Source organism: Anopheles merus, chromosome 3L, assembly GCF_017562075.2.
Source record: "Anopheles merus strain MAF chromosome 3L, AmerM5.1, whole genome shotgun sequence".
In the NCBI taxonomy this organism is placed as follows: Eukaryota; Metazoa; Arthropoda; class Insecta; order Diptera; family Culicidae; genus Anopheles; species Anopheles merus.
The window spans coordinates 15514682-15534945 of record NC_054085.1 but is presented as its reverse complement, the minus strand read 5'-3'; the positions used below and the strand labels follow the sequence as shown (position 1 = coordinate 15534945).

The following is a 20264-nucleotide window of genomic DNA, read 5'->3' as shown; positions in this document are numbered from 1 at the left end:
GTGATAATGGCAAACGTATTGCGAGGGTGGTTGATTATTCAACGGATGTATTTAGTTATTGAGCAACGCTTGGTGAGTGAGTTTGGGCTTTGGGCCGATAGATTAGGCATGATTAAGGGCCTCGTTAGAATTCGGATGCTATTCAATAATAATTTCGCATAGAGGTATGGTGTGATTTAATGAATTCAATACTCATAGTTGGGCAATCTGATGTTGCAAACTCCCGAGCTTTTCGAATGTTCACATGAAATTAATGAAGATTTAGAAAGTAACTGGAAACAAAATTTCTGGAGCAAGTTAAATAATGTGATTCTAAAAGATGACTTCACGATTAGACGTTTAAAATTCACTCACAGCTGTTCGGAACCGAAACACGACAAAAGAGGAGATAAAAAGCAAACACCATCATCATAATATATTCTGCAAATTACAGTTTAATAGCAGCTAAACATAGCAATGTGAATTGGTGATAGATTGGCTAATTGGATTTGCTCTACTACTCGCCTTGTCATCGTTTCTATCGCTTACCGGCTCATAGACCGTCTCCCGCTGGTCCCACTTTCTTTGTGTCCTTTAAATGCAAACAAATAAATCTCCCAAAAAAAAAAACAAACCACACGGCTCTGGCGGTTGCCCTTTCTGCGATGTAAAATGCTCCGCATTCGCAGACCGCAGAAATCGTTTAAATTATATGGTCATGCAAATGATCACCGGCAGTGGCCTACATTTGGCTGAGCAAATCGGTCAAAGACAGCGCGGCTCTTGGCGGCGAACAAACAAACAGAAGAAGAAGAAAAAAATGAACATCTCAGAGGAAACTTGTACATTATCACCACCGGAACACGCCTAATGACAAAGCATGGCCGCAGCTACAAGGCAAACATTAATCACCATTTTGCGAGAGCTCTCCACCCCAAAAACATACCATCACATCATTACAATAACTGATGGGCTTTTAGGGTGGAAAATGTGAATAACTATCTTTTGATGATTTGCTCTTGTCTACTACCCCTTCCTTGGAAAACCCAACAAAGCATCACTAATGTCACGCCAGTTTGTGAGGTGTCGGAAGTCACAGGCATCAGGCGTGGTCTGTTTTTGTACAAGATTTTCGACCGTTTCGCCTCTAAAATTAACAAGACTCCCTCTGGAGAGGCGATATCATGTAATGTGCGGCAGTAATGAAAGAAGATGATAATGATTGCCTGGTCACTGTGTCTCTCAGGTTTCCCTGTTTGATAGTGGTAGTAATAGTAGTGGAAGTAGTGGTACTCTTTCTCTCTATGTGTGTGACATGATGAGCAAAGGTAAGCAATTAGTGAAAAATTGATAGCGATTAGATAACGAAACCGCAACCATTAGGGATGTAGGCAGGAGGCTTTCACGCCGAACGGGGCCGCCGCTAGTCGGAACTTGGCTGACGTCAGTACGGGGGAAGGTTCGCAAAATAAAAACCAAGTTAACTTGTCGAGCATAGCAAAGGAAATAAATTAAATAGTCACCGCATGGAAAAAATATCCCAATATATGAGATGCAATCACCGCGCCAACCTAATACGACCCAGGTGAGCAACGGAACAGTAGGGGCGCGAAGAAGCGCCATGGTGTGCTCCATGGCAAATGACATAGTTTTTCGCGGTTGTCGCTTGTGTAAGGGAGCGAGAAAAAATCACACAAATTCATACAGTCAGTTTTCTGTTGTGGCCCCGGCTCTGCGTCGGAGGTGGCCGACCCGGTTCGCCGCAAACCGGTTCCGTTGACTGGTCTGGGGCCCGAGGAATGGCGGAAGCTGATGGCCAATGACACACTGCCGACGGCCCAACATAATCTGATAAGCTCGAGGAAGGAGAGGGATCAACGGGGGTGCAATTGGGTGAAGAAGGGTGAAATAAACTTAACGCCACTTGCCACGGAAAATCGGAAAATCGGGAACTCAGGGAACGTTAGTCGAGCTTGGTGGGTGTACCGTAGGCGAACGATGTAGCGGTAAATGAGAAAGTGCCGAGGCCCGCGAACACACTACACTCCGGGCACGAAAGGGTCCACAATATGGGGTCTGGATGCTGGCGCTGTTTGGATCGGGAGTCGGGAAGTGTGCGCACAAGAGGTGCATTCCAGCGTGAAGGAGTGTTGGCCTGGTATGGCCCGGTGATGTGCTCGGGTGCCGCCGCCACATGCTGGTCAAACCGGTTGATCGGCACGTACCAGCGGCCACCGGAGATGCTCTTGTATATGGCAGAAAAACACGTAAACAAACGTGACCAGCTGAGTATTTGTGATCGAGAGTGAGAGGCTGATGATGGATGTAGAAGAATTCGGCACTCTAGCAGATCAAGGTCCTCGTGGAATTGCGTGAGATCTTCTTCGTGTATGAGGCTGTATGGGAATTGATAACTTCCGGTTTTGTTGGAGCTGGTGCGTTTAACTAATAGATAACAATGACACTGGCCAGTCTATTCTGTTATGATGGATTAAAAAGATTGAGATGTCTCAATTACGAGTAGGCGAATGACAGACGAAGAACTGTTGGAGACCCTTACTGGAGAATTGAGGTAACTCCTCAAGCAATCCGAGAGCTTTTCGGGGTCTAGGGACGAGTTTTTTGTAGTCCTATTCCTATTAAATTTATAACAATGATCCCAGAGAAACTCCAGTCTACAGGTGTTCCGAAGCTTAAGAAGATCTTCTAAGCGAATGTAATGTATTAAAGGTCAAACAAGAATAACTTTGGGAGCTACTTCTTGAAGTATTGAAGTCTAAAAAGCGTTCTTTCGGTTGGTTCAGCGTCTAGTGTCATCCAGATGTGAGCAGACCGGTAGAAAGTTCTCAAAACAATCACCACAGGTCCAGTCAGCACAAACCTCACCAAAAGGTAAACAACAAATTGACAAGCCCTGACATACCCGACTCCGAGACGGTTGGTGCTCTCGCGCAGTTATGCACTATCTATGTGCTCTCCAATAAGGGTTGGTTTCTCTCTCGCTCTCTAGCAACCCCCGATAGCAGTTGCGGATAGTTTTGCGTACCGTTGGCTTACGCAGCTGTTTCTTCCCCCGAAAACGCTCTCCACCCTGCAGTATTCTCTCGCCATAAGCATTACGGCGCAGCTGTGGCTCACTCGCCCAAGAGGGAGGGATGATGATTCTCCGCCTCAAACGACTCGAGTCGGCGCAAGAGCATACATTTTTCCATCGCGGGTTTTATTTCAACGAAGGCAACGTGACCGAACGGACGCGCGAGCGCATCGAGTGCGCGTGTTTTTTTTTACGCTACGCAGCTCATTCGCATGAGCCCCACGTCATAAAGTTACCGCGTGTGTGTTTTTTTTTGGCTTTTACCATCATTTCTTCGCCTTTCTATTGTTTATAGTTTGCGTGTGTGCGCCTCTGTGCCCGGTGTTCGGTGTTTGTGCGCGTGTATATTGGCCGCCGCGAAGAAGTCACCTCCGAGAAGAGTGATTGAGCTGACCGATCATTGAGCGCTGTGTGCGCACATGAATTGCACTACAGCGTAGTGCTGCTGCACCAGGGGCTTGAAGGAGGAAAAGCAAAGAAACACACAACACCTCCTGCCTCCTTCTGTGTGTGTGTGTGTGTGTGTGAGGGGTTGGAAGTACCTTTCGGGTGTGCTTCCGAACTGTTTTCCCTCCGTGATCGTGCGTGATCTTCGTTTGCCGCAGATTGCCGTATCTTTCAGCGTTTTTTTGGGTCGCACGCGAACCGCAACAATACGATCTCGAGCCCCCCGTCTGTGTGTTTGTCAAACTGTGTGCGAACCCTAAGTTCATCAGTCGAATGCTGTGGCTTTGGTACAAGACGACGCCAGAAGCGTATTAATTTGCCCGATTTCTATCACCAAAGATCGTTGCACTTGTGAGTGTCGTTCCCATGCCACAGGTCGTTACCGTGCTACGACGTGCCAACGTGCTGATGGGTGGTGCTTAATGGTGGAAAAATAGCAATCTCTAGCAGTCGCAAAATACGTCCAATTTTCACGACAGTGCAATTGTTGTCGTCCCAAAGCCACCTGCCCGGGCCGTTGTGGGCCGCCGCTACATCCGTGTGTGGCGTTTCGCAGGGGAAGAAGAAAGTTTCCAGCAGTTGATAAGAAAGCACTACCCACAAACAGTGCCCAATCGAGCACCTCTCGCGGTGGTAAATTTTCGGTGTGCAGCGAGTGTGTGCGTACGTTTGGCTGCCGATAAGTAGCGTTTCATGTCGTATAGACCGCGGCCCTCCGCGGGTTGTTTGTGGCGCACGGTGCCGCTCGCTGAGTGCGAAAACGTTTGTGTGTGAAGCACGGGGGGAGGGAGGTTGTCGATTTTCCCTTCCGAGACGAAACGCCGGCACCGCGTCGGGGTTAAGACGAAAGTGGCAAAAAAGGAAAACCCAAAGCGAAAATTAAAGCGTAACACGCCGAGGTCTAGGTCTTGCCCTTTTTACGCCCTCGAAGTCGAAGCGAGCACGACGTGACCTTTCATTCTACCGTTCGTCCCCACGTTGAAGGACGAACCTGGTTCAGAAGAATAAGAATAAGAAGAAGTGTGTGTGGTGTTTTGTCACACCAGGTTGAAGTGGTGCAGTAGTGCGCGCGATAAACAAACAGTGTTTGTGCTTGCTGCTGCTTCCCCCTAGAGGTGTTGTTGTGTGTGTGTGTGTGCCGCCACGTGTACCAATATCATCCTGCAGCTTCCGGTGGCATCGCTATCCGATGGTGGATAGCGCAAGGTACAACCGTACGCACGGGGGCCAACGATTCTCGTTTGCGCACTAATCGTGTATGAGAGAGTGAAGCAAATTGGAAGAAAGTGTTGTTTGGTTGGGTTGTTAAGGGCAAACGATACTTTAGACTGTGTGTGGTGAGTGGAGTGAACAATATTTTATTTCTTTTGTTATGCTGCATCAGCGTTTGATGGGTAAGTAGAATCGTTTTTCGTCAAGTATGAGAAAATTGTCTTTAATTAATGTCTTCAAATTAAATTATAAAGCTTTGCGTTTGGGATCCAGTTGCGTCATGAACACACGACCTGTGTTGTGGTAGACCGAGGCGTCAGTCACTATACCATGGATTTGCTACGGAACATGCGATGATAAACTCGTACCTGGTTTCGAAGATACCATCAATCAAGCAAAAATTAAATTTGAATATTTCTACGTTCATTTTGCGTCACTTCATAAAAAAGAAGCTTCAAAACCCTTCAACCTTCGCGGTGGGTATATGTTTCTCGGTCAGGAGCAAACTCAATTGATTTTTGGGCGCAAAAGTCGGGTTTTTTTTTCTCGCTCTTCCGTCGCAATGAAGCAAAGTAAAACTTCCCAACGACCTTCGAGGTATGACCGTTTGGGCACAAAATTGAAAAATGTAAATTTATCGTCCCCATTATCCCGCTCCGTACGGCTTCTAACCCGTTACCCGGGTGTGTTAAACATCGTCCAGCGTTCTTTTTTTCTCCTCCCTGTACCAAAGTGCTTTGGTACCTATTCCCCGCTGCAACCGGTCCAAACGAGGGAACCGGGGACGGCGCAAAATAAGATGCGAAACCCTTGCGGCGTCCCACGTGGATAATACCGTTCAGATCAGATTAAGTTGAACGATGCAAAGTTTATTCTATTCGTTACTTGCACAATGGATTTCCGTCCCTTTGCTGGCAGGCATGAGAGTGCGCTTCTTCGGGCTTGTGTGGGTCCTTTAAACTGCTCCCCGCTCTCCCTTTTGAAAGCGGATGTGCTATTAACAAAAAAAAAAGCAGAAGCGAGAACACCAACCGAGCCATCAAGCAAATGGACGGCTTATAGGTTGGAGTGTGGGGTTTATGGTGCAAACTCCCCCGTCGCCATTACTGGCCCCACTTGGCATGAAAGAAGTCGGTGACAATGGAGTTTCGTGGCGCTCCTGCATTTACGGTGTACGGTGATACTATTTCTCTCTCTCTCTCTTTCTCTCTATGTGGGTAATATTTAATATCCGGATGAAGTAGTACAATGTGTATGCGTACGATAAGCGCTCGATCCCACCGCGTGCCTTTTGAGGATGGGTAGAATCTTTTTCCGATCGATTTATGCTGCCACACAGCAAAAAAAAAAACGCACGAGATATTCCTTTAGGAAGAGATAGAATCCGGGCTTTTCTATAGCCGTCTAAAGAAGTGAATATGAGCACAAAGCGGCGTCAATGCAGTCTGGCACAATGGCACAATATGATGCCTTCCACCGGGATGAGAGACTTTCCCGCGAGTCCATAGTGTGTGCTCGGTACACTTTTCCTGCCAACCGGAATATTGGTTAAATGTCTTAAAAAGCTCTTTAATCTAATACCACCACCACTATTCTCATTCTTTTGCCAGGTGTTCGTGCACGAACATAATTCTCAACTGCAGAAACTTCCACCATCTTTTTACCACGCGAGGGAAAGCATGTTACGAAGAACGTTTTAAAGACCGGTAGCAAATTGAATTTATCAGAGCGTACACAGCTGTGAGTGCCGGCTGATGATGATCTCATGATTCGTTGTGCAATTGTATCAAATCAATCAAGCAAACTCATCGCCGATCACTTACAGTTACGGCGCACGGAACGGCTTCCTTAACTAGGCCCGCGCCTGGAGTGTGGAGTTTTTGGAGGAACATTTGTAACACTTCAGTCCACGGAGCCACAACAAAAAAATGCATCGGATCATTGCAACGTCCAAAGAATGCAGCTCAAAGTACCGGTCGAGCTATGGCGTGTAGAAACCCCGCGCTTCCAGCACGTACCAATAAGCGGTTACGGAATTGTGTGCCGTTCTGCAGCAGTGCAGTGGATGCATGACCAATACATTTTTTAACGATTGTTTTTTTTTCTTCCTTTTCTGCTCCAATCGCATTCCGAGAGGAATCTGTTGTTGTAGCAAGCAAACCCCAAGCTGAGTAATCGTATCTTGAGCTGTGGCGTGTCTTGCGATGAAGATATCTAGTGTTTGAATAGGGTCGAATGACTGAGGAGCCTGTGGGTAGCGAAGAAATAGCAGAAAGGAAAAATAGAGACATCTTCCGATCCAGCTCTCCGTGTCTGTAGGGAAGTGTTGGTCGTCCGGACAACTCTCTTGCATGCGACATGATGAGCGTTCCGATGAGTGTTCGCTTGATTGTCGACGATATTCTCAATCATGACGGCGAAAGTAAACGAATGGATTGGAAGTCCGAGAACCCAAGTGGGCAAAGAGATGCATCGTGGCATAAATTTAAGCAAGCCCGCATTCGAATTCCCGGCTGCATTTTAATGCACGGGCACGAAAGAGATCAAACCAATAAAGGCGAAGAAGGGAAACAGAATCTCAGCAATTCCGACTGTTTCGAGGCTGATGGTGGGTTCTCCGGGGGATCAAATTTAATCTTTTGATAGTTTTATTTTCGCCCTCTTGTCGGGGAGGGTCCAATATTGGAGTGCTGTGTAGTCAAATAAGCGGGGAATTAGTTACTTCCGTTTCTTTTTTGGACGTTTGATTTGAATTTTTCTCTTGTGATCCGCTTCGCCGACCATGCGGGTGCAAGGGTTGACGATAACTAAGCAATGGGAGTGGGAACTTGTGATAAGAGAACGTAAAGATATGATTTTAACACAAACTTGTAAAGGCGAAAAGCATGTCTGTTGAAGGAAACATCGAGACTTTTCATAGAAACTGTTCTAAAGTAAACAAACACGGTCCCTGACGCTGTGCATCTGTATTGTATGCAGCTCGTGAGGTTTGTTATGCCATTACACATAGTCATGATGTTGTGTCAGCTTAGGCTGTGGAGGAAAGCAATATATCACAACCCGATTGTTGATGTACGGCTGCCCAAACACATTTGGAGCGGCATAAAATCCAGGAGCTAAATGCAGCAAATACCGCTGAATCCACCGTTATGGTCAGCCCGAAGGCAGTTCGATGGAACTCCCGATTTCGAAGACTTGGGATTTGGGGGAAGCTACACGGGTCTGGTCAAAGCAAAGCCGATCGATTATATAAACAATGACGACTGAATCCTCTCTCCCTGATCGCTTATGCAGTCACGAGGCAGTCGGGTAGGGTGTCTGTGGTTGCATTATTTTATGTTTCCAATGTTCCACATACCTAGCGCTGAGAGAAGGTTGGCGTTGGAGCATGTCGAGGATTTCCTAGAAATAATGTTCGATGGAAAAGCCCAGCTAAAAAACCCCGTTTGCATGTTGCATATCAGACTGTTTGCCCAAACGTTCTATTTGCGTAGAATCTATCGCATATTGGAAAAGGATTATGAAGAACACATGTATCGGCATGTTATTTTGGTAAACTTCCAATCCGATAATGGTTATGCTGAATAAACAGAAATAAAAATTAATATCGAAAATGAAATGCACATTCGTGCCCCGCACTTTCGAGCGAGCAATATTGCAAAGCATCGACAGCACTCAACTGATGAACAGGAGTGCTTAGAGCATTTGGATTCACCGTCGATCGATATTGCGCGTGGTAGGGACACCTACGCTTGTCACGGACACTGCCGGAAACGAGTAACGGAAACGCAGCCTGTGAACCCTGAAAATTGCCCTCGGCCTAATCGACTGGAACGCTCCAATGGTTGAAGTGTCCTGTGTGTCTATGTGGTGGATACGGTTTTCCACCCATTTTTTGCGATTTCTTATTTCCAGCTCAATCAGGATGACAAGCCTTTTTCGTGTTTCCTATCTCGTGTTTTTTTGTTGTTGTCCATACGCAAATGAAAATGCAGCGGAAATGTATGTACACACGTACGCATATGCTGCTGTTCGCCATCGCCCAATGGCGGCGCATCTGCAATCCGGAAAGTCTGAACCAAGCTACACGCGGACATTGTTGCGTACTTGCGTTGGTTTACCTTCTTTTTTTATACCGATCCACCAGTAATTTGAAGTTTCGGCAAATGTGTTCCGCGCTGTCTTTTCCCCAAACGGTAGCCGTGCGATGGAGAGTTCGCTCCGTCCGCGGTTGATTACACACCGGACGCATGTTTGCGTCCGGTGTACTAAAACCGTGGTGGTGGAGGACGGGACAAAAACTAACGAATTGTAAATAAAATATCCCTAACTCAACATCTCATCGGCAGCCTGAGTGGGAAGCCTGAGCTTCCACCTAGGCCTTCTATTGTGCGGAAACTGAAATTTATGAAAGCGGATCCGAAACATGTGTTACTGCATCGAATGTGTATGCCGTGGTCATGTTTTGTAAAGGAAATTGCAGAAGAAAAAAACTCCAATACGCGGGAGGACGCTATTGTTCCGAAATGGAGTGATATGGAATTTACTCATGCGGGGGTAGTGATTTTTCATTTCGAACATGTGGGTTTTACCGACGTGAAAAGGATGTTTGCAGTTTTAATAGACCTCCGACTACATTTTGATACGAAGTGCAATCAATATTGGTAGTCTATGTTTTGTACATTACGCTTCCGGAAGCTTGTTCCTGGACCAAAGCTCTCATCTTCGTCTAAGCGTTTCTTACACTCCAGTAGGAAGATCTAACAATCAAAGTCATCAACTGCAAAGTCGATAAAATAATTCGCAAAGGGTTTTGTCACATTGTGTTCCCTTCCAGATGCGAATATTTATGAAGTGTTAGCATCAAAAGCCAAAAAAAAAGTCTTACTTTCCACATGATGACACCATCGGTCTGAATTTTAGTTCCTCGAAGCGTCCTATGTCTGCAACGAACGACAGCTTGAATATTTCACTATCCCATTACGGCGAAACCATTCAGCACATCAGCACATTAGACTGGGCAGATCTAGTGTCTAGTGTGACTTCTTGAGTCAATAAAAAGAATCAAAGATTTTGCTTTCACTCGTTTGAGCTCGTTTAGCGTACGGGAGCACAGTGTGTTTGCATGCAGACACTAGTTCAAGGATTCAGTTTAAAGTTTCATTTCTTTGCGCACACATTGTCTGATAAAAAAGGGGTTGGAATATTACATTCAAAAGCTGCTGCATCATCAACATTCTTCTACGAAAAGATATTCGGCTGCCTTTAACGGCTGGCGCCAGTGGAGATGGTTGTGTCCTTTGGGATTTTGGGAATATGGCAGCACAGTCAAGTTATGTGCATATGTATGACGTTGGGGTGGGTATGAATTGAAGATGTTTGTCTGCCCATTTACCAACGGGCTGGTGGTACCAGTTGCATTCGATGAAGTTTTCTGTCGGCAAACGGTGTGCAAATGATATGGGAGTCGATAAGGCTTTCGGAATTCGGAGAGTGGATTACATGGTCGAATTTCGCTCTAGTGAAACGGCAAACACAAACTATGCGATGTAGCTCGTTTGCATGGCGACACACCATACGTTGCAATCGATCAAATCGGGCGTGTTAAAGTGGATCCGGTCGTCTCGCGAGAGCAATATTTGACATGCAAATAGCTTAACACTGTTACACATGGGGCTGGGGAGGTCGCGTTCTAGGCGCAGTGCTTCCGGTAGTGTGAACACTTTGAGCATCGTCAAACATTTGCATACATAAGGGGAATGAAATGTTGCACTCGTATGACACCGTTCTTTGCAATGTGCTACATAGTGTGTGATACATGATGGATTATTTACCTTCCTGCACGGGTCCTTGAGCGATGGAGACGTTGACTTAGGTTGCTTAGGAATAGATGCATCTAAGTGTTTATTTCCACGCGAGTCTCAACTGCTGGTTTATTTATTCTGCAATTAAAATAGCAAAGCAATTAATAATTAAAGCAACCTCACAAAAATAACTAGGTTAAGCTCTCGTGCAAACCCATGCCTGAAACGGGTCATTACGAAACGTTTGTCTGTTTTTACCACTGTGGGGTGTTTTTTTTTTGTTTGCCACCGATTATATCAGCTTTGGCACACGAGAAATTCAACTGGCACTTTTGGCGCAAGTATGTCGACCGATTGCGAAAAAAACCCTCTTAAAACCCTTGCGGACATGTGCGATGTTTTCCGAATTTCCTGGAGTCGTGCCGGTTGGGTAACTAGACCGTCCGCGGACCCGACGCTGCTCATGCACCACGAATCTCTGCCGGAGGAGTGGATGCTCGTACCGGTTGCGTGAAAGTTGTTTGTGACTTTGTTCCCTAGCGTTCGCCCTCTTCAAATCAGGTGCACCTAAATCGTGGCTAGTGTGTTCCGTTTTTTTGTTGTTGGCTTCGGTTGCATGATGCGTGCTGTGCGACCTGGAGCAAAGTAAACTAGGTCTCTCCCGCTCTGTGTGCCACTGTGCTGACCGTTGCTCTGGTGGAGTTATTGGATTAGAGAGAAAAAAAATGGAAGAAATTCATTGTACAGAAAAATCTTCAAACGGGTAAAATCCATTGCGCGGCGAAAAATGTTATGGAATGTATGTGATGCTCTGGCTAATGGGAAGCCATTTTCACACATTTATGAGTATCGTCTGTGGGTTGTTGGTAAGAAAGCGTCCCAAAAGCTTAAAACCATCGAACGTCATTTCTCTCCACCATTAGTGTCGTTTAGATGAATGATAACAAATCGTAGCCAAGTATGGCGATACGTTTTTCAATCACCAGCCAAAGTTCAAAGCGTTCATTTTGGTAGGGAATGTGGATTTCATATATTCATGAAAAACGCTCGGTGAGAGTGTTGGAGTTGGTGTGAATTGGAAAGGTTTTTTTTCGGAGGGAATAAATATTCATGCAGAGGTGCGTCACTGCATGAAAGTAACAATCGAATCTTTTTTTTATTTGGTACGTGTGGTGGTAGATAAAAGCAAACTCTTAGTTCCGTTTTTGGTTGAAGACATAAATTCATTCCTTAACAACTTCAATGTATTCGAAGGCATATGTATATTGTGCTCCTAAATCTGGTTCAAAACATTATCAACAAAACTGGAATGTTTTGTGCTTTATTTTGTAAGACAGCTTAATTTCAACAGAATAAAGATCTAATTACATAGAATGCAGCTTGTCAATCGATTAGACCGTTGGTTCCTCCTTCAGATCATTTAGAGATATCTGTTCTTCGCGCGTTTCTGATTGACCTTCAGCACAGTAATTCTGGAGATAATTAATTAGCGCTCAAAGTACCACCGAGCTAATTGAAATCATTGATTGGTCCCGTTGGAATAATCCAATTAACCATTTTGAAAAATACATCAGTAGCAACTAAGCTACAACGGGATGAGCCGCTAACGAAATCAGTCGACCTTGACGGCAAACCTTGAGCCGATCATCGCTAGCCTTAACGGACATTTTACCGCCAACAGGAACTGAACAGGAACGCTAGGGAGAAGGAAAAAAGTATTTTAAACAGCTTTTGCTCCTCAACCATAGGATGTTGTGCAATTTCGTTATCGGATTCCCAACAACCGTTGCCCAGAGTTTGCCGTTTGATGTGGTAGAAAGTAGCCGAAGATGAACGTGCGCGCCTCATTTGCTGCCCACGGTTTTACCCCCGTGACGATGTCGCGCACGGCTTTGGGAGATGTTTTTCTTGTTTTTTTAATTTATTCACTTCCCCTCGGCTGGCGGAAGATCGCAGTGGCTCACGGTGGTCTGATCGCGGAGCAGCCGGAGCTAAGTGTCACTTTCACGAAGCCACAACCCGAGCGAACCTCATCAGGAGAAGAAAGCTCATCGGTGAATTTAAATAAGACAATCAGATTCGACAAACGATCCCAATCTATTGGCTGTGGCGTGTGTGGTGCTGTCACGATCATCTCCGCCATTTGATTGTGGATTAATGACGTTTGGTGGCGCACATTTTGTGCCGTGCCAAACCAAAATTCAATCTGTTTGGGGCGCCGCTCTAATTCGATCGCCGGCGGGGGTCGACTTGAGAACCCCAGCAAATGCGCGGTTTGCGATCTTGGCTCGGTTCGGTTGGGCTCTTGGGACGTAACGGAGTGCTGCTCCAACACCAAAAGCCGCGAGGAAATGATTTCATTTCGAATCACACTCGCGACGATTAGTTATGGAAGGATGCACGGGCGCAATGTGGCTCGATGTTTGAGGAAGTACGGCACCGGAAAGGTGTGTCCCCGGCCTGCATATGCGGTGCATACGTACATCGTCACAATTGAATGCGTCGCGACACATGCTCGTGGATCAAGAGTTAGAAAGAGAGGGAGAGAGCACTCATCAGCTCTGTCCGTCCGCGATGGAAGTTCCTGGATTCGGTGAGATGGAAAGTTTTCCCCGCTCTACACCGCCGGTACCTGCTGCTGGGAGGTGACGGGCGGTGGGTGGGTTGATTGATTTTGCATACCATTTCACTTGGAAAACATTTCCCCCTCGGCCATCCCATGCAATAGCGGCGCCTGGAGAGAATCAAGTGCCCACGGGCTTGACAACTCAACCGGCGCGGCGATCGATTGGATGACTTTCGGTTTAAATTGCAATTTTGCAACAAACGCTTCAGCTTCAGCACTGGGGGAAGCGGATAAAGTTTCCATTCTCGCCCGCGTATGTTCGCTCCTCGCGCTTCTTCCCTTCCCGATGTGTTCATCTAGCGAGTGTGAAGAATTTCCGCCCATCGTGTCTGGTCGCCCACCCAATCGGAAATTGGGAAATAGGGTTTTCTGCAGTGCAGTAAATTTCGTCGCATTTTCGAAGCTTAACGGAAGCGTACGCAGCAGCGAAGGCACGGGGTAGTGGATGTGTCGGATGCACTTGCGCCAGGGCTTCCGAAATTTATGTGTTTATTGAAATACGCGCTTACGGATGAGCTGTAAAAAGGCGGGAAGGAGGGAAATGGTGATTTCATGGCACGTTATATTTATTGTACCGCGTTTTATGTGCCCAAAATTTTTCGGCGGGGGTTTGTGGTAGCTGCCACAGCTATGATCAATATGCGATGAAGTTACCGCAAAAGACTAAGATTAATAATGATTAAATTTATTGGTCAAGTGATGGTTAAAGGTTTTATCTTTGCCCCGGGCAAACGGAAATTGTAGGTTTAAAATTAAGCGCAGATGAAACAGCTAGATAAAATTGCAACGCTTTTGCGCGTTGGCTAGATTGCATAAGCTCGGTGCTCGGTATGCTGAACGGTAGCGTTTAACGCTATCACAAAACAAAGCTAGATTTATTAGCCATCCAAAACTGGGCTACATGTATGTGGAGCTCCCTCTGTTGCCCTAATAAATCACAACAATCCCCGTTCGTTTCTCACGCGCAAAACTTAGCGAAGTAAGTCAGTGAGCAAGCTATCATTCATTTCGTGTATTCGGTCAATTTTTGCACGAAATAATTTGCAATGATGAACCACGGAATGCATCCCCACCGCCTTCGCCACGTCGGCAGGTGCAACGGATTGAGCTCCACCGGCGTGAGTCCACGCACATCCATCCATCCCCTCCGGCGCACCCACGCGAGATGTGGGTTGCAAATTTACAAATTTGCATAATTCATTTATGTAAATCATTGGCGCGTGGACGGACGGGTCGGGCCGTCCCTCGGTTCGGGCGAAAGCGCAGTCAAATCGGGGCTCGGGTTGTATTTTTTTTTCACCTCCCCGATTGTCGATTTCACTGTGGCCTTCTCCAGTGCCCCACCGGAAAGGGGAATTAAAGAGGGGTGGAGTGCGAAATAGGAAGGATTACTTTTGTTTTCCTACCGTCGAGGCCCGTGAGACCGCGGCCAAAGTTGGCCTAGTAGTAGAAGAGTATCGGATGCCGGTTGTGCCGGTGGAAAGCTTAATTGAGATTTGCAAAAGGAAGAATAATAATCAATACAGCCCGGTGGGGTATTTTTTTGACCGGTGCAGAGAAGATCTGCAGCTGCGTGGATGGATGGGATTTTTGTGATTTTCCGTTTCACAAGGAGGACGTACTATGGTGGCAGCGAGAAGCTGATCAATATTTGGTTGCATGAGAAAATGGCAGTGAAATTTGCCACAGTGAAAGCCTGGGTTTTCATTTTACTGGGAGAATATACCCGCTGGTTTAATACGATGCACATTAAGTATCTTGTCATATTGTGAAGGCCTTAATGAAAATAATTAATTGATGACATGATAGGCAGATTGTCTTTTTTGGGAAAATTGGAGTTTATAGGTAATTGACGTTTTTGGGACCTCTTCTATCAGCAACTGGAGTTCATTGAATAAGAGAACACGAATGTAATACATCCAGTGAATGCAATTCCCCAGCAAACTTGTCGAAGGTACCATGTCCACAACAACAAACACCTCCAAAAAAGCACAAAACTGTCAATTCGACTGTCATGCATCCCCCAGTGCCTATCAATCGATCAATCAAGTGTGATGCGTGCCACGCCGGGGAGGAATTTGTTCTTGCCGCCCCGGGGGTTCTGCAAGCTATCAATGTCACCGTGGCCGTGAGGTTCCGTCCAAAACGTACCCCATCAATTCAGTCAATTCTTCCGGACATCCGAGTAGCGCGTAAACCGGCCGTTGGTATCATTTTCGGACGTCTGCCGGACAATGATTGATGCTTTCGGGGAAAGAGCGATTGAGCCGCCTCTGATCTTTAGTTCCTCTGCAATTGCAGGCTCTAACCATTGTTTAGGTGCTCCAACTGGGTGGGTGGAGATTAGTGAACATTTAAGACGGTAAATAATGATTGGAAGATGAAGGGTCACGTTGTGCGATCGTTTCCGTTGCTTGGAGCCGCGTTTGAAGCCAGGGTCTGGCAATTATTATTGTTGGACGTTGGAGCAGGATGGGAACGAATGAAATTGGGAATTGCTGTTGCGTTTTGTGCAGCAATGGATGGGAAGCGAAGGTTGATGTCACGGAAATTGTCCAAATGTAGCTATTAACAGCTTTTTTAATGTTCTGCTACAAGCTCCAGTTTGAAAGAGTCATTCAAGATCTCCTCCGTCATAGTATTGACGTGTTTCTAATTTAGAAATAAATGTCTACCACAATGAAACATAATATCCCATACCGGGATGTGCTCTAGTTTCTCATGGAACTGAAACGGCTCAATTTTTCCCTCATCAAAACTAACTCGCAAACCCAAACACTGATTGCCCAAAAACTGGCTGTAAATGACAGACGTAGTTACTTGCTGCACGGGACGAGGAATTGATGGATAGAAAACAAAAACAAACCAGAATTCACATTAGCGCCTGGGCGTGGCACTTCCGGAACGGTGACGAAATCGGGGTAAAATTAGGCCCAAAAGTGAAGGAAAGCTTGCGAACCGCCAATCGGAAAGCCAAGGCCAATCGGACAGCCCAAAACCGACCAAAACCCACCACCGTCATCATCGGCCGTGACATTGATGCAGGGAAAAAGTGAGTCAAATTCGGCGTACAAAAGTGTAAGATATTTTATTCATTGTGCCCGGGTACTCAATGGCAGCGTTTCCCAGCGCACAGCAGACAGCGGGCAGCTTACCTTTTTCGGTTGTCTCCACAGAAAACGGAGAAAATAGGTTTTCTGTGTAAGGGTCGTTACGAATGAAGCGGGGGTCCACTTTTTGGACAGTGCCCGTGCGTTGTTGTTGTTGACTGCGAACACGAGTTTGCCACGGTTTTTCCGATAATTTCCCTCTCAAATCTCACAGTCGTTAAGGGGCTATGGCGATGCATTTCATCTCTTCCGAGCTTACCGTGACCGTCATTCGGGCTGGGTCGCTGACCGAATGCTACCGATGCAGCGCGCTGAGAAAGCGTTGACATTGATTCCAGTGCCGCGATGTTTGTTTCATTTTGTGTCAAATTGGCTCATTACAAGCCCACATTACCGGGGCTACACTGTGCAGCCGCTGTTCCGGTGGCTGAGTCACACTCTTCTGTGCCACTACTGCTAGTAGCTGTCATTTAGCTTATGTTGCGTTTGTTCGTTTGTTTTGTTTTCTAGCACGTCCGTGTGCTGTCGCCGAGCCCTGGTAGCATGGGTCGCTGGAGTGCAGCAGCGAGAACTGACATCGGAGTGACCTTGTACGGGGGAGCAATCTACGGCCGGGCAGCTGACAGCAGTGGGAGGAGGAGTCGTTGAAGAGTGTCAAAAGGTGACAGCGTAAACAGTGTTTTTGGCGTCTAGTACGTCAACGACGTGTAACGGAGTAACAATTTTAAAGGTAAGTGTATTTTTGGAGATAAGTGGTTTGGGTCTGACATAAATGCAAAAAACAGTTCTTACTGTAGTAATGGCAGGGCAACAACCTGCAAGCTGAACTCGCCATGCGAAAGCCAATGTTGATCGATCAAAAGATTTCTCCGCTGCTTTACCACGCACTTAAATTGCGTTTTCCAGGGAGTGTAAACATTATTTTTATACCGAATTAAACACGTTCGGCTCGTAGCTAATGATGCACATTGGACCTTCCGCGGCTCGTGTAGAAGCAACGGCCATGATCATTAATCGAATCAAAAAGGGCATGAAGACGAAGAATAGGAGCCTGTTCCACTGTAGATCATCATGCGGGAACGCGAGAAAATAAAATAAATCAACAGTAGGCACGCCGCTGGTAGCCGAAAAGCTTTCTGCGGGCGCCGCCACCGTTGTGGTATCATTAGATATCTTCAGCTAGATTTGTGGGAAAGCGCAGAGTGTTCTAGCGGCATGTCAGAAGAAATCATGCAAATGATTGCGATTCTACCTGCTTCGCGAGGTACTTATTCCGAAACTGTACTTTCCACACAGAGAGCACGATGTAAGCAGATATGGCGGGTTTGCTGTATGCTAGCCTGGCATGGATCACCGGTTGAGCCATGCCATAAGCGCAAGAACTTCCATGTCGGTTCCAGCCATGCCCCTGGTGCTGTGGCAATTAGGCAGATGAGCTGCTAACTTCCCCGACCACGCTGGTTGTGGTGTACTAACGAACACGGGCATAACGGAACTGCACGGTAACGTGGTTCTAGCAGCTCTAGGCGGGCCCGTTCGGCTGCGCTAACTTGATTAAAATCTTGTGCGCTTTTACACGCAAGATTTACCCCTGTGCTGCTATTTCGCTTCCGTTGGATCTAACGTTGTGTCTAGCTCGCTTGCCTGCTTATCGCCAGCCAGTATTTATAGCGGTAATGTCTTACTTCTATTGCCGGTAAGTTCAGTGACATTGGGTAAGTGCGAAAAGCCTCCTCACGAAAAAACAACTGAACTCTCCCCGCTTAATTCTCCCGAATCTTGATAGAAACCGCGACAGATTACGTTGTACCGGTACGACTAGTGAGCTTACAATTAGGAAGCTTTAATTAAGCGATGCTTGTTATCAACCACTTCAGAAGTCACCTAATGGAGGGTAGCAAGAGGCTTGTTTGTGACTTTTGGACCCTTCTCCGTCATCTCAGCTGCCGCGCGTGAGGCGCCATATCCACCGGTACTTGTGCGGAAAGCTCTCCTGACCGTTAGTGAGCTGGCGGGCTGACGGCACACACGTGCCTACCAAGCGTAACAGTTAAGAAAAAAACAACAACAAAAGGCACTCACACTCACACTCACACGATTCCTCGCTGAGTTGGCTTTCTAGGTTACGGCAGCTCCCTTCCTGCGGGTACTCCTCTTCCGAGTACCATCTCATCTTTCTCTCTGTGGCAGCAGGGCTCGTGTTGATCGCGTTGATAGATGCTGCTGCTCAGTCAGCATCGCCCAGCATATCGGCCCTGCGTTGACGATGAAAGATGGATTGTGTGTGATGGGTGCGTGCATCGTTGAATGAAGAAGGAGAGAACCCTTTTTGCTGGAACAATTATCACCAGCCCCGTGGCACTACGCCGGCGAGACTGCGTGCGGCGTAAGGGGTTGAGATGTTGTTGTGGTGGATGGTTTAATGCTGTTGGTCGTTGCATTGCGTTTTTAATAGCCAATTGTAGCTTCTCTACATCCTCCCTCACTCTCTGTATGTTTCTTTCCTTCTCACCCAAAACGGTGGTATGCAACGGTGAGCACGGAAGGCGTACGAAATCGATGCGTACGAAATTGGCCCAATTATTCGCGTCCGATCATCTGCGCGTACTCATCTTATTAACACCGATACTGCGCCGGTTGTGCGGGGTTTGCAAAGCGCCAAGATCTTCAAGATCTAGCGATGCTGACCCTCTTCTACGATTCACCAGCTCCAGAGTTGTGTGAGAGCAAACAAAAACCTATCGGATTGAGCTGGATTGAGCGTAGAAATTCATCCACGGTGCAGTGTTGTGCATCTTTCATCGCCCGAAAAAAAAAAACGAGGCAGTGGCTCATTGACTGACCACGAAGGGCTTGACCGTGGAGAGAAAGTTCCCTTACACGCCCGGGGGTGCCCCGGGTGGCTTGCTTTCGGAAGTGGAGATTTCCCCACTCCGATGTTTCGCTTCTTTGCGGCTTTCTCGGCCTCGGACGTTTCGATACACCCTTGGCCTGGCCGCACGGTGTTAAGTGGTCTGTCAACTGTAAAGTTTAGCGGCTACGTGACCCTTCGACGGAATAATTAATCCGTAGCCTATTAGCTAGATGTTGTTATCGTTGGCCGGGCGCGAGAAGGCTTTCACTCCAGCCGACCCGATGGGCTGTTCCGCTCGTGCTGCACCGCAACGTTCAGTACGTGTCCGGTGAGAGTTGAGAGGGTGGAAGGGCTTTTTTAATCGAGTTGTGGGTTTTCTTCTTCTTTTGTTCTAATCTTATTCAATCTTGTAGACATTCTAACCATTGTAAGGCTGTAAGCTATCGGCTTTTGAGCGTACGTGTCGCAAGAAACATTAAAATGTTTCGTTAATTTACATTCACCTGTACTGTAGGTTGTCCAGCCCTGTTTAATTATGCAATGTTGCTGCGTGGATGGATCACAATCGGGTTGTTTTACAAAGCGCCGTTGTTATCACGTAATTAGTGTAAAGCTAAAATAAATTACTGTCGCTGCAAAGTAAAATAAAGGTTCGGTAATTCATACCCGCTCGTGTGTACGTGCCGTGCGTCTTGCGACGTGCTGCCACGGGTTTTGTGCAATGGTAAATTAAAGTTTTCTTCGACCCGAATCTGTTCTGTTCTTACTGATAATGCTTCATACTTGGGCGCAGATCCGAGACCGAGGCTAAGAAATAGAGACGAATTTTCTTCCAGACAATACATTTTACGCTCTCCCTCAGTAAAAGCTCCATTTGGGTTCCCTCACTTTCGTTTTTAGTGAAACTAAATCCAAAAATGATAAACTATCGCAGGCGCGCGACGTAGATTAATGATTTAAATTTTCCTATCACAGCGGCCTAAGTTTTCAGGCCCCCGTCGCGGTGGAAGTGGTTTAAATTTCACCCAGCTACAATGCGCTCCACCGGCGTGTCCCGAGGCGGTGTATTTTTGGGGTTGGGGGAAGGTCGGAAAAGTCGTGTCGGCCTGGCGTGGAATCATTTTCATAACGAAAACGG

The 20264-nt window shown here is 46.7% G+C and overlaps 1 protein-coding gene across 2 annotated transcripts in view; it reads left to right on the top strand.

Moving 5' to 3' along the window:
* The first annotated feature begins 3183 nt into the window (after positions 1-3183).
* The window catches only part of LOC121599052 (myosin-IIIb-like), a 52058-nt gene continuing 34977 nt past the window's right edge, over positions 3184-20264 (top strand). Inside the window, exons 1-2 of one of the 2 annotated variants that reach the window (XM_041926543.1) lie at positions 3184-4914; positions 16783-17002. The gene's annotated coding sequence lies outside the window, so the exon portion shown is untranslated. The remainder of the gene's footprint in view (positions 4915-16782; positions 17003-20264) is intronic. The other variant, XM_041926545.1, reaches the window with a different exon arrangement.